This window comes from Monodelphis domestica, chromosome 1 (assembly GCF_027887165.1).
Source record: "Monodelphis domestica isolate mMonDom1 chromosome 1, mMonDom1.pri, whole genome shotgun sequence".
Classification (NCBI taxonomy): domain Eukaryota; kingdom Metazoa; phylum Chordata; class Mammalia; order Didelphimorphia; family Didelphidae; genus Monodelphis; species Monodelphis domestica.
The window spans coordinates 120,515,247-120,530,644 of record NC_077227.1 but is presented as its reverse complement, the minus strand read 5'-3'; the positions used below and the strand labels follow the sequence as shown (position 1 = coordinate 120,530,644).

Genomic DNA, 15,398 nt, shown 5'->3' with positions numbered 1-15,398 from the left:
TCCACTGATACATTTTCTAAACAAAGCTCTGCCTAAATTGCTCATAATTAGCTTCTATTCTTGCTTTTTTTTTCATTGCTATCCCCTTACCTCTTCTCCTCACTCTCCCCCCCCAAACCCCAAACAGAACATTCTACATTTCCTTAGACATTTGGTACAATCATCGGACTTGCATTTTTATATTCTGGATAAGCTAAAACCAAACACTTATTATATAAATTCCCCATATTAACTTCTGTGCTAAAAACCCAAATTATAGAATTTGAGAATAGATTAACAATAGAGGATGAAAACAGAACTTTGCTTTTCTTTCCTGTGTATGTACATTCAACCTTAGTCTCCACTTCAGTTTCCTAAGATTCCACACATTGACAAAAATTGATATTTGTAAAAATGGAGATTTGAACCCCAGACTTCAATCCCCAGAAGTCCTTGGTACTTCCCAGAATTCCCTATAATCTCACCGGAGTCCTCACCTGAGTGCGAGAACACAATTTTCATTTAAAGGGCTCGCTGCCTCCCGAGACTCTCTTCTTCTGCTTCTAAGCACACAGGTCTCTCTAGCAGGCAAGATGTAGTGAGGAGGTTGTGAATGGGCTAATGTGCCCTAGGCATTTGTTTTTCTTATTTTGTATTTCTTTATCCTTGATTTCTAATAATCTTTAGTAAACCTCATAAAAATATAATACTTTTTTAGTAGAGAAACTAATTTAACTGTTACAGTTAATGGCAACCACTAGATTAGATGAGAACTTCTCAATTAAAAAGAAAAGATAGCCTAGATAAATTTCTTTTAAGCCACATTTCTCCAAGGCTTTTCAGAAAAGTGTCTTGATCAGCTTGCTCAAGCCTGCTTGCATGCTTTCCTGCTTGCCTGCACTCCTGTCTGCAGCCATCCTCTCCTCCTAAGATCACTCTCCACCTTCAGCCCCAGCCCTGCCCCAGCAACTCTGGCTTCTGACCAGGAAGGCTGCTGGTAGCAGACCCAATTTCTTCAGGATCAAAAACCAGCTGGTAAAAATGGGGGTGTTCTTTCCTTAACCTCCACGTGGCAGGGGACAGGGGATGGGGGACCACAGGTGGGGAGAAAGAGGAGAAGGAAGAGACTTTTCCAAACAGGAAGTTACAAGCATGGCTGCTTTAAAAGGATATCTTTTGAGTGCATTGATCCTTTTATTTATATCACCTGAGATTCAGGGGAAAAATTCATACATAGACACATACATACATATACATTATAAATGTTTTTTCATTGGATATATAGGCATGTATATGTTGGTATAAATATATAGGCATATAATGCCTTATATTGGAAAATACAGTAGACAAAGTCAAAAGACCAGAGTTCTAATTCTGCTACTACCTTTGGGCTAGTCACTTAACCTTTCTGATACTCAGTTTCCTTACTTGTTACACAGAAATATTGGATTGGGCCTTGAAAGTTAGGTAAGATATAAATATCAAATTGTAGAACCACTTCTAAATTTCTCTCTAGTCTTAACATTCAACAGTACAATTAAACAAAAAATTTATAAAGCACCTATGTGCTGGGTACTATTAGGACCTGTTACATAAAGGTGAATTTTTAATAGTAAAACGCCTACAAGAGTTTATATTTAGTTGAGTAGGGAATATGATATATAAATGGGCAATTATAAGATTAGAGTATAAATAGGGGTAAAAGAAAAACCAAGAGAAAGTGCTCTGGGGAAATTTGAGAGGAAGATAATTCTTTGTTGGAGTGTGGTGAAAGGGGCACAAGGAAGACTTCATGGATAGCCTTAAAAATGTTCTCCTTAACCATATAATCCTTTCTAAGCATCATATTATATCTCTCCTACTTTTCACTGATGAACTTTTAGAAAGTGTTATATACCCATTATCTCCACTTCTTTCCTTTCCTTTCAACTTACCCTCTAGCAATCTGGCTGGTATTCTCACCATACTACTGAAACAGTTCCTTCAATGGCTAATTATCTCTTACTTCATTAGATAACCTTTTCTTCAGTCCCCATCCTATTTGATTTCATTGCAGATTTTAGCACTATAGATCATCTATTTCTCCTCTTCTCTCTTGCCTTCCTTGACAAGGTTTCTCCTGATTCTCTTCCTACATATCTGACCACTATTGAAGATGGAAAGGTGACTATAAGAGATCTAGGTTAAAGGATAATTCTTTTATAGTATAGCAAGAATTCTAGAGTGTAATGTGGGAAAAGAGGATAAACTAGACAGGGATGAAAATGCATGGAAAAGCCAAAAAGAGGTAACTGCTTCAAGTCACAGAATTTAAGAATATAGGAAATAGGAACTGGAGAGTTATTGGGCCAGAGGGATAGTTTGATACAACTTATTTAAAGGATATTTTTAAACAGGGAAATCAGGAGAAGTTAATTTTTATTTTATGAAGTGAAAGACACCCATTCCTTACCTCTACTTATGGATGTGAATAAGGCTCAATTCCTGAGGGATACTTCCACCTGTCCCTTCTTTATCATTTCTATTCTTACCACCCACATTTAGGTCTTCAGCACATAAAACTGGAGTCACTGGGTTATTACAACTGGTTTTCCTATCTGACTTACTCCCTATATATCACAACCAGATGGTTGTCCTAAAACATCACTTCCATATTGTTATCTTTCTTCAGAAAAAAATATTCAAAGGTTCTCCATTGTCTATAGGATCTTTATCCTTAAAAATCTCAGTTCATTTTCTCTTTCCAGCTTTAAGTCCAGACCTAACACAAAAGCCTCCATAACACAGGCACTTTAGGAATGTCATTTTTGTTGTTGTTAATAATTATTCTCTTCATCGAACCCCCACCCTTAAGCAAGACATCTAGTAGTATGTATTCCAAATGTAACTTGCACAACCTCCTGTGCCTCTGTTTTTGGTTTGTACCGTTGTCTCCCTTGAAATACCCTACTCCTACTTCTTTATTCCTACAGAAATTTTCACCAGTTCCACTCAAGTGTCTATGAATTATCCCCACTGTTATTAGTTTGGAAATGATTTCATCTTTCTCTAAATGAATTCTTACACCTTCTATTCCCCATATACATGTTAAATGTGTATATATACATCCACATGAATAAAATGAGATGAAACCATAGACTTCATGACTCTAAGGCATTCTGTGGGCTCTCTTTATGTTCATGCACAGATATAATAAAAGTAGCTACTATTTTTATAGTGTTTACTATACGCAAGGCACTGTGCTAAGCCCTTTTCTAGTTATCTATTGGATCCTCACAATCCTGGAAGTCAGGTGTGCATATGATTGCTGTTTTATAGTTGAAGAAACTGGAGGCAAGCAGAGGTTAATATTAATAATAAGGGTTTTTTAAAAACACCTTCATGATCCATATGGCATAAGTTGATAGCCATGCCACTTCTAAGTCCCACTTCTTCTATATATCCTCTAACTGCTCACAAACCCAATGATCCCTCCCTTCTCTTCTCAAACTTTTTGGTCTCATCACCTCATGAGGCTCTTAAGGATCCTCCCCAAGAATTTTTTTACATGGGTTAAATCTATATGCCTATATATTTATTATATTAGAAATTTAAATATTATGAAAATTGTTTTGAACATGTAGATCCCCCCAAAAGGGTGTTAGGGGTCCCTAGAGGTACCCAGTCTATGTTGTGAGAACCAATCCCCTACACTGACCATGTCTTATCCCCGGCCACTTATTATAAATTCTTATTTTTAATTACTCTCATTTTCAAAGTTGTACCTAGCATAAGGCAATCAGGGCTTTGCTCCATGGGTTGATGTTGAGGGAGAAGTGAATACCCATCCCACTCTAGAAGATATTCTTTCTGCCTCCTTTCAGATTACTTCATTTCCAGTCTGCAGGCTACCACCATCCAGGGATGTATAGTTATAATATACATATATATATATATAACATAGATATATCATAGATATCATCTATATCCTACCTTCCTACAAGGTTAGATTACTGTAGACATGTTTCCTGGTCTGGAGACTAACGCATTATGGATCATTTAGATCCATTGAAGGATTACTAGAGAAATCAGTTCAGGATCAGCAGCAAAGGCAGCATGTACCAACTATTGTACAAATCCCCATAATTAAATTCATCTCTCTCCCAGGCAATTCCCTCTTTTTTCTATTCTGCCTAAGTAAACCCTCTGGAATTGTTAGCAAACTCTTTTTTTCATCCTACCTAGATCTTTTATTCTTATTGCCTTTTTATCTTCTAGTGATCCCCAAAACCTAATTTTCTTCTAAAAGTGATTACATCTCTTGGCACCCTTGTCAATATTGACTTCTCTTTTTTTCTCACATGCTACTGACATGAAAGACCAGAAGAGTCTACACCTAGTCCCACTTTTGGAACTTCCCTCTGTTATAATCATTCAGTAAAATTACTTTCCTTTTTGAAAGTTTACTCTCTTGTCCATATTCTTGTTGCTCTTATCTTACAGATATGGCCTCCAGGTCATTCACATTTTCCCCAAAATGTTTATGACCTGACTCACTGCCCTCTTGTCAACTCTAACTAGTATTTCTTCAAGGACCCTCCATCCCTCTATTCTTCAGCCCCTCTGACTCTCATATTCTCTGTACCAATCTCCCTTCAGCACAGAAATGAATAGTCATTGCTTAGACAATGTTCTCTCATAAGTCTTAGTTTTATTTGCCCTAGAATCTAAATTCCTAGTGACAGCTATGCCTTTTGTTTAAAGTGTTGGAACCCTATTTCTTCCTAGGCAAGGAAGCTTAATCTAGAGTTCTCAAATAGGGATCAGAATATAGACCTGAAGAAGTCCATGAATTTGGATAAGAATCAGGTTATATCTTAATTTTAAATAGCCTCTAATTGACATTAAGCCTTATATTTAATTATTTAAAAACATAATTCTAAGGAGTTCGTGGGTTTCCACCATGCTGCCAAAGGAGTTCATAAAATAAAAAATGTTAAGAACCTTTGGTCTAGGGTGAATCATCTCTACTGCTCATAAATTTCTTGGTAACTAATAGACAAATAAACGAGCCTTGTTACTAAAAGTTTCTTGTTCTGGGCCCTTAAAGTGAAATTTTCTAAGGCTCAACATATTGTGGGAGAATGATTTCCAGTGTCTTTTTATGCTTTGCTTGGATGCCCAAACCCTAAACTTGTGTTAGAAAATTCTACCACTGCCACTCTAAATCAATATATAGGAATATAAGGCTCCGTGGGTCTAAGTGTGATGACAATGACTGCATCTGATTCCCAAAGTTGTTGTGAGAATCAAATAAGATATATTTATAAAGCATTTAGTGCCCTGCCAGGCACATAGTAGGCACTTAACGATTGTTCCTTTCCCCTTGATTCCTTGAGTTTAGAATAATTTATGTATCAATTTGAAGTGATATCTCCCTTGACTTCCTAGCCTTCGCAAATTAAAAAAAAAATAGCTTTAAAAAAGTTATTTGGAAAAAATAAAAGAGTAAAGAACATAAAAAAGGTAAAAAGATTGAAATAGCATGTTGCAGAAGTTAGGACACTAGACATGGCCTCAAGAGAATTTAAGTTCAAATCCTAGTAATCTTAATTCAAATATACCTCCAGCTGTGTGACCCTAATCAAGTCCCTTAACCTCTCTCTCTAACCTCTCTCTTAGACTCAGTTTCTACAAGTGAAAAATGAGGCAGTTGGATTTGACAGCATCTAAGATCCCTTCTTGCTCTAGATATGTGGATATATGATCCTATGTGTATCAGAGGAAAAAAGGGAAAAGATTAAAACAAAGGAAGACTATGAAAACTCATCTATCTTCTTTCTTATTCTGAATCTCTTCCAGTTGTCTGAATTTATCAGGCTAAAGCTACTCTTTAATAAGAGATCAAAATTCAAGCCTTAGTAATAAATAGAGTTATTGTTAAATAATGATCTAGTGCAACTCTGCAAACATATATGTTTCATTATGCCTGATTAAATAGTAATAGTTCATTGATCTTCCTGTGACCTCAGGTTGCATCTCAGTCCGAATCCCAGAATTTAGCAAAAAAGGCTTATAACTATCCAACCTCAAACCCAGAGCTTTTAAACTAAAGCCTCTCTCTCTCTCTCTCTCTCTCTCTCTCTCTCTCTCTCTCTCTCTCTCTCTCTCTCTCTCTCTCTCTCTCTCTCTCTCTCTCTCTCTCTCTCTCTCTCTCTCTCTCTCTCTCTCTCTCTCTCTCTCTCTCTCTCTCTCTCTCTCTCTCTCTTCTCTCTCTCTCTCTCTCTCTCTCTCTCTCTCTCTGTCTCTCTGTCTCTCTCTCTTCTCATTCTCTCTCTCTTTTCTCATTCTCTCTCTCTTTCTCTCTGTCTCTGGGTCTCTGTCTCTGTCTCTGTCTCCCCCTCCATCTCTCTCTTTCTGTGTGTCTGTGTGTCCCTCGTTCTCTATTTTTTGCTATCTTCGTAATTCTAGGAAGTGTGGTCACTTGATTTCTTAGCCCATGGCATGCTAGAAGAAGAAAATTAAAAGTTATAAGATTAGAAGCAAGCACCCTGACAGTATCAAGAAGTGACATCTAACAGCTTGACAAGGAAGAAGACAGTAGAACTCATAATCGAAAGCTGAGTTCAATGTGATATAACCTAGCACTGTATGAAGAAAGAATGGTCATTAGGAAGACACTGCATCATCTTTTAAAAAGCTTGAAATATACTCACCAGCCTTTCCTCAAGTAAGTAAGGAAACACAATGAGAAAAAATTAGCAAAATGATTTAAAAATTAATTTTTGTACATGATAAATTTTAGACATGATAAAAATGAATAATGTGCATGCACATGTAGCATTCACTCATTCTGCAAGTATTTTTTAAACAGTTAACATTTTCCAGGGACGGTGCTAGGCAATGTACAAAAGAAGATGAAAGCACAATAGTTCTTGCCCTTGAGGGAGAGGGGGGAATAACATGTACAAAAGAATTAAATTTAAAATACATGCAAAGTAAGAAAAAAGTAGTTTTGGGGGAAATCACTAGCAACTCGGGGGATCAGGATAAATCTTCTGTAGGTGGTGGTACTTGAGCAAAATCTTGAAAAAAAAGCTACAGATTTGAAGAGGTAGTAGGCACAAGAGAAGGAGATGTTTTGAAAGAGTAATAACATGTGGGACCACTGATAAAGGTCTTTAATGGCCAAGTAGAAAATTTGTATGTTAATCTAAAGGGGAAAGGAAGTCATTGAATTTTCTTGACCAAGGGAGCAACATGATCAGATATGTGTTTTAGTGATATCACTTTGCCATGTGTGGAGTATTAGTTTAAGAAAGGAAATATTTGAGACATGGAGATCAATTAGAAAGCTATTGAAATAATCCAGGATCTGATAAGGGACTGAAATAGGTTGGTGATGAGAAAAGTGCAAGTGTAAGGGATATTGTGGAAATAGAATCAACAAGACTAGGCAATTCTTGAATATAGGGGAGGTGATGGAGAAAAAAGAATAGAGTATGTAGCCAAGGTTATGAACCCCTACAATAGAAAAATGTTGTTTCCCTCAACCTGAATAGCAAAAGTAGAAAGGGCAGAGAATTTGAGGAGAAAAGATGATCTGTTTGGGACATGATGAGTTTATACAAAAAAGTTCTCTGAATCATTAAACTATTGTCAAATGGTTGGTGAGTAATTTGGAATTGGTGGTCAGAGAAGAGAGTAGGGATGTATATGTAGATGTGAGAGTTTTCTTCATAGAGATGACCATTAATCTCATGGGAGATGACTTCAATTATCCATAAAAGTATCCAGTAATAGTGAATAAATAAATAAGGCATTCTAATATTGTAATAGAATTTACAGCAACATCCACCAGACTCCATGTAGAGTCAAGTACCAATTGGTGAAAATAAGGAATACCCTGAAGTTGTCATATTAGTCAATTTTTCACTAAAAATTTCCATTGAATTAGAACAAATTACCAAATTTTATATAAACAAAACTAGAAGTTGTTGCAATTCAAGTATATGGAACCACTTCAGGGGATTCATTATTCATAATAATTGGGACTGAACTATAATATATGCCTATTTATATTTTTATTAGCAGATAAGGAGTAATCTTAAAGTACTATACAAAGGCCAATTACATATACAGTGATAAAACTATAACAAGGTGACATTAGCTAAACAGTTCAAACCATGTTGTCTGACACAAGCTAAATTGATCATGAGGTAAGTCACATCAATTATTAAGATGATAAAAGGATTTGAAGCTGCAATACGTCTTTTCACATACACAGATATGCCTAAAATATCCATTTCTAATTCCTAGTCATGAATTTAGCAGGAGTAGCTATTCTTCATTTCATGAAAGCTCAATAGGCAGCCTTTTTAATTTATAAAATTAAATTCTATAAAGTTTATTCAGCTCCTATTATGTAGAAGACTCAAACAAGAAATGAGCATACAAAAAAAATGAAGAATGAAGAATACTTGCCATCAAGTGGTTTTTATCCTAATCGGGGGGAGGAGTATTGGAGTCAAGATTTGAGAAAGTAGGAATTTTTTTTATTTAACAGAGTCCTAAATTAAGGAATTTTTGCTTTGATTATGTATCAAGTTGCATCATTATATATATACATATATATATATACATGTATATGTATATATATATATATACACATACATATAGGTAGAATATGAGATTTGGCCTGAGTCCAGAAGACATTGTAAACACATAGAAAAAGGAAAAAACAAGGGAAGGTTAAATGGTTAGTATAAAATCTAAAGGGATGGTAATTGTCCCCTGGAGGAACAAAGATCTTTGAATTAGAAAAGTGGTTCAGAATGACAGAAAAAGAATTTCTTTGTGGAAATTAGAACACTTAACAGATATGACTTTCTGGTTTACCACAATGCTTATTTTGACACAAGATGGAGCATATTAATCTCTTTTTAACCAAAAGCCAAATCACTTTATTATATGTATCCCCATGGAAATAAATCTGATTATATAATGGAATTTAACAGGAAAATCAGTGTTAGACAGTATGATATAGTGGGAGTGGGAAAAGAACCAGATCTTGGGGCACCGTATCCCATTATTTCAGTGTTGAGTAGAATTCAGAGGCTATTGAGTCCAACCTGCTAGTAGGACAAGACCTACCTGTACAAAACTATTTTTAGCAGCAATTTTCAGAGTAGCAAAGAATTAGAAATAGAGGGGTTGTCTATTATCTGGGAAACAGCTAAACTAGTTGTGGTAAATGGAATGTCATGGAATACTATTGCAACATAAGAAATGACAAACAAGATGAGTTCAGAAGAACCTGGAAAGTTTATATGAATTGATGCAAAGTGAAGTGAGCAGAACAAAGAGAACATTTTACACAGTAACATCAATAGTATATGATGATTAACTGTGAATGCCAACTATTATCTATGAGGCAAAGATCCAGGACAGCTCTAAAGGACTTGACAAAAAAGATATCTACCACCATAAATGTAACAGAATCCCAATGCAGATTAAAACATGCCTTTCTTCACTTTTTTTTCTCTCATGAATTTTTCTCTAGATTAAGTAATATGTGTATTGCCTGATAATATGATGAATAAGGAAACATTAAATCATAATATAACCTATATCATATTACCTGTCTATTTGGAGAGGGGGGAGGAGTGGGAGGGTGAGGAAAAAAGAGACATTTTTGAACATAGCTTATGTGAGAGTTTGTTTTTCTTAGATAAGCAAATTAATTCTTTTTTTTTTTAATTTAATGGGGGACTTAGAGATCTTCTTCCCATAGAGATTTGTAGTGATTAACTAGCCCATAGAGACAGGAAAGGAGAAACAAGAGAGACAGGAAGGGAGGCAGAAAAGGGGCATAAGAGGCTGTCAGTTGCTGACAGGGGCTGGCAATTGTGGGGAAGTTGGCTGTTGGACATGAGTTGGACTTTGGGGATTGGTTACTGGTGGTGTGGGTTGGTGATTAGTTGGTGGTTGGGAGATGGATATAGATATAGACATAGATATTTATTCTGTCTGGTAAGATGAGCTGAAGAATAATCAGCTGAACTTTCTCTAATGGCAGTTATAGGTAGATAATGGCAGTTTTAGGAAGTAATTATAGGTAGTTATAGGATAACTAGTATAGACATTTGGAAATTTTCTTTCTCTACCTCTTTCCTATATTCTGTCCTTTACTATATTCATTTTACTCTATTCTTTCACAATTTCTATTTTAATTAAATTGTTAATTGTTAAAAACTACTAGAAGTTTTCTTTTCTCTGTCTTAAATGGATAATATTAATTTACAACTCTATTATATTCTCATTAAAACACAAATTATTAAAAGCTGCTCTCTTATTTTGTCAAAACCCCTATTTGAACCCTTACACATACTATATTCCCTAATATAGACCTTAATAGTATTTTATTTTTTGTCACAGACCCCTTTAACAGTATAGAATGAAATAGAAATTCATGAATGTTTTTAAACATACAAACTTTATAAGAATGCAAAGGATACTAATTATATTGAAATAGATACCAAAATATTAAAATAAAAGTTCATGGACCCTAAATTAAGAACTCCTATGTTGAAAGTAAGTTCAAGATGAAAGCTGGCTTTTTTATTGTTGATTTTGTTTTTTCAGTTTAATGCCTTCTACACAATAGGTATTTAATAAATTATTGTTACATTGGAATTCCTTAAAATACAAATCATGTATTTTTCTCAATGGTGCCAGTTTTGTTTTCTAAATCAATCCTACACATTGTCCTCTAAACAACTATTTTGGAAATCAGAATTTCAATAACATAATGCTCATGATCAGAAACTACATAGTTATCTTATACAGAAGGGACTTTGTAAAAAAAAAAAAACACAAGTAAATATCCATCATATGTAGAATATCTAGAAGTCTAGGGATGTATATTTCATCTCAGTAGAAAGGAAGAATAGAAAAGAGAATTGTTCATTAATAGACCAGAGAGTCTTAAAGTAGTAAATTTCCTGTCATTGAAACTGGAAAATGATGGGAGTGATTCTACCTAGGAAGATTAGATGATTGCTAAAGTCAAATCCAATTTTAAAGGCCCATGAAATTTGCTTTCTAATCACACAAAATTTCAGAGTTGCAAATAATCTCAGCATCTTTCTAGTTCAGCCCATTGTAAAAAGATGACTTCCCACATATATGACAGGCAGTCAATTGGCCTTTACTTAAAGACCTAACCTTACTCAATCACTGCTTCTGGAGAGTATTCTTTTGTATGGAGAACATAAGTACCACTAAAATAAAAACCTCAGTAACTGAATAATTCAGTGGGATATTCATCTGAATTAAAGGACTTCAAATTAAAAAAGAAATGTAATTTCAACCTAAATGCATATGACCATTCAAATTAGGCTAAAAATTGTTTCCCAGTAGAGGTTTAGTACAACTACTTAAATTAGTTATTTGTAACTAGCTTATTAATTTCTATGGCAACCAGAAGAAAAGTAAGCCTTAGGGAAGGCACAATTACCACTTTTCAGACTTTTGTTTTTAATATTAATGATAAGCTATATTTGAACTCAAGTCCTCTTGATAACCAGTCTAGAGCTCTATCAATTGTACCATAGATGGAATTCCATTCACTGGCTTCTAGCCTTCTATTTCTTCTCATTTGAAGTTGATGCCATTTATTTATATCCCTCTCAACAAATTTTTGTAATGATTATCTTAACTATCCCCCTCTATGACCCATTCCCTCCATCCTTTGTAACTTCAAAATTTAGAAATTCAATATCAGTCGGATTTTGTAGTTGTATGTCTTTCATTTCCAGGAATATCCACATACACTAGACAGATACATCAGTATGAGCCAGTTGATCAGAGAAGGTCTCAAAGTACATAATGAGAGAAAATCCAGACAAACTGGATATTCAATTCAATCCAACAAATGTTTATTGAGAAACTTAGAGTAAGACTCTGGGCTAAGCATTGGGATTTCAAGGACAAAAATGAAAATTCCTGCTCTCAATAAGTTTTATTTTACTAGGGGGAAGAGATTAGGGAAGGAAAAAGAAACACTAGAAATACAACAGGTATTCAAAAAGTTATTGTTCCATGACATCTGAGAAAGGAGAGAACACTAACAGCTGAAGGGAAAAGAGAGACCTGTGAAGTCTTTATAAGGGAGGATAAAATTTAAATTGAGTCTTGAAGGAGGAAAGGGGGAAGAAAATGTTCTAGGGGTACTATCCTAACTCCAACCATTCACCTAGATTTGTTTTTAAAAAGATAATTGAGACAATACCCAAGATTTAGTTGGCTTAGGGAACAGGAGGCTCAGGGCTCATATTATTAACGTCATTTCCTCAACACCTGAGCAACCACAGAGAGCTGATGACTCTCTGATGTTTAGTGGATGAATTGTAATGGAGCTCACCTGAGTCAAATCAGGGAACTCTCAATGCCTAACCTTGGTGAATTAAATAACTACTTAAATCTCCCTTCGTATTAACAAATGACTTTTAAATTACTGACAAAAGCCACATTTTGTTTCAATGTCAAATCTAAACAATCAGGGGGCTAGCCAGAGTTAGGTGCAAAACAGCTTCTGAGAGGCAATGATGAAGAGGGATTGAATGGATTTTGCAAAGATGAAAGATAAAATATCATTTGGTTAACAGTTCATAGAACAGTTCAATAGGAACAGAGTTTGTGAAGAGTAGTATGAAGTAAAGTTGAAAAGGTAAGGCAAGACTAGGTCGTATGAGTCAGACTGGCAAAGAAGAGGAACAGCCACAACTGGCAGATATCCCAAATGGCAGGCAGAACTTAGTGTCAGAGGAATAAAGATCCTAATACCAGGGCTGTTAGACACTGGGCTGGGTACAGAAGCTGAGGCTTTGGTACATGAGAATATGAAGAAGGAAAGATATAATTCTTAGTTTCTAAAATTAGGGTCTAAGGCAGGATTTGGGCCTTAAGGAATATGGTAAGAGCTCAGACATTAAAGACATCATACATTATGAGAACCAGCAACAATCATGGTGTGATCCCAATGACAGGTCTATAAATCCAGAACACCATATATTTCCCTTCTCTTAATGTCATATTGGACTCTGCACATAGGATGAGGCTAATCATACTAGTGGAAATTAAGGAAAACAAATCTGGACACAGGATTTGGAGGAAAATTGTGTTGGGAAGCAGTCTAATTATCACAGAAGGTACTCAATGAATATTGGCCCAATGAATGAATGAATAAGTGCATAAAAGAGTATTTTTTCAAATATTTTAAGTTCTTTGGAGTATTTGGGAATATTTTTCTATGGAATCTTGTTTATACCATTGTAATAATAAGGAAACCTAGAGCTTATGGACCTCTTGAGACTCATAAGGCTCATCTGAACTCACTTGTGAGTCACTGCTCCTATTATGGACACCATGAGTTCTCCCTCCCCTTGTCTACCAAATTTCTCCCCCCCCCCTTTGTCTTCTCTAAGCTTATACTTCCTGTTTGGTTGAGTTGTACAATTACCTTGTGAATACTTAGTCACCTGTACCCCAAAGAGATAATATAAAGGGGAAAGGGCCTACTTGTACAAAAATATTTATAGTTGCTCTTTTTGTGGTGGCAAAGAATTGGAAATGAAGGGGATTCCTCCAAATTGGGAAATGGTTGAACAGATTGTGGTACATGTTGGTGATGGAATACTATCATGCTAGAAGAAATGATAAGTTCCTGTTCCAAGCTCACTGCCAGGATCCTCTGATGCAGTCATATTCCTTAGACAAGATGGTGAAAGTCAGAGTCAACAGATTTAGTCATATTGGATACCTGGTGACCAGGGTAGCATTCAACTGAAGTAGAGTAGAAGATGTGGCTGTAAATGACCCCTTCATTGACCTCAACTACATAGTTTACATGTTGTAATATGATTCCACCCATGGCAAGTTCAAGGGCACCATAAAGGCAGAGAATGGAAAGCTGGTAATCAATGGAAAAGCGATTACCATCTTCCAGGAGAAGGATCCCACAAACATTAAAGGGATGCTGGAGCTGAGTACGTACGTTGTGGAGTTCACTGATATATTTATCACCATGGAAAAGTCCAGGGTGGAGCCAAGTGGGCCATTATCTCTGCCCCTTCTGCTGATGCCCCAATGCTTATGATGGGGGTGAACCAGGAAGGATATGATAATTCCCTCAATATCGTCACTAATGCCTCCTGCACTACCAACTTCTTGGCCTCCTTGGCCAAGGTCATTCATGACAACTTCAGCACTGTGCAAGGACTCATGACCATAGTCCATGCCATTACTGCTACCCAGAAGATGGCCCCTCTGGCAAGCTATGGTATGATGAACTGATGCTGCCCAGAATATCATCCCTGATTCCACTGGTGTTGCCAAGGCTGTAGGCAAGATCATACCTGAGCTGAATGGGAAGTTCACAGGCATGGCCTTCCGTCTTCCTACTCCCAATGTGACTGTGGTGAACATGACTTGCTGCCTATAGAAAGTTGCCAAATATGATGATATTAAGAAGGTGGTGAAGCAAGCTGCAGAGGGACCCTTGAAAGGTATTTTGAGCTACACAGAGGACCAGGTTGTATCCTGTGACTTTAACAGTGACATCCACTCTTCTACTTTCGATGCTGGTTGCTGGCATTGCCCTCAGCAATCATTTTGTCGAGCTCATTTCTTGGTATGACAATGGTTACAACCGCCATTTAGTATACCTCATGATGTAAATGACCTCCAAGGAGTAAAGTGGAAAGCTGTGGATCTTCATCCCCAGCCAAAAAAAAAAAAAAGAGTAGTTCCACCACTGGGAAGCCCACATCCATAATAACCTATATACCTATGCTGGGGATACCATGTCCTGTTCATATCCCTGCCCCGAAGCACCACTGTAGTGGGGGTGGGGGGGAAAGCATAGAGTCCTATCTTGTGTACCATCAATAAAGTCATCACATTCAGTGAAAAAAAAAAAGAATGATAAGCAAGATGATTTCAGAAAAACCTGGAAAGGTCTGCAGGAACTGATGCAAAGTGAAATAATTAAAATTGGGAGCATATTGTACACAATAACAGCTTTATTGAGCAATGATTACCTGTGAAAATTTGGCTACTTTCAGGACAAAGAATAATACCCACCTCCAGAGAAAGAACTTTTAGAGTTGTCTTTCACATTAGTGTATTTTTGGTTTTATTTTGGGGGTTTTAGTTATGTATGAGTTTGTTCTTACAATTGCCAATATGGAAGTATGTTTTGTATGACAATAAAAAATGAAGAAATAAATAAATTAAATAAAGGAAATGCTGCCTATCACATAATCATGGTAATCCAGATACACTTCAACAAGGAATCGCTTCCCAACATAAGATGAAATAAAACTCAACATCTTTGTCTGACATAATGAGTTGCCCTAGTACACACATGATTGGGACCA

General features: G+C 36.1%; 1 pseudogene; it reads left to right on the top strand.

Annotated features, from left to right (window-relative positions):
- Nucleotides 1–13,430: 13,430 nt before the first annotated feature.
- LOC100010899 (glyceraldehyde-3-phosphate dehydrogenase-like) lies at nucleotides 13,431–14,725 on the top strand (annotated as a pseudogene).
- Nucleotides 14,726–15,398: the final 673 nt, after the last annotated feature.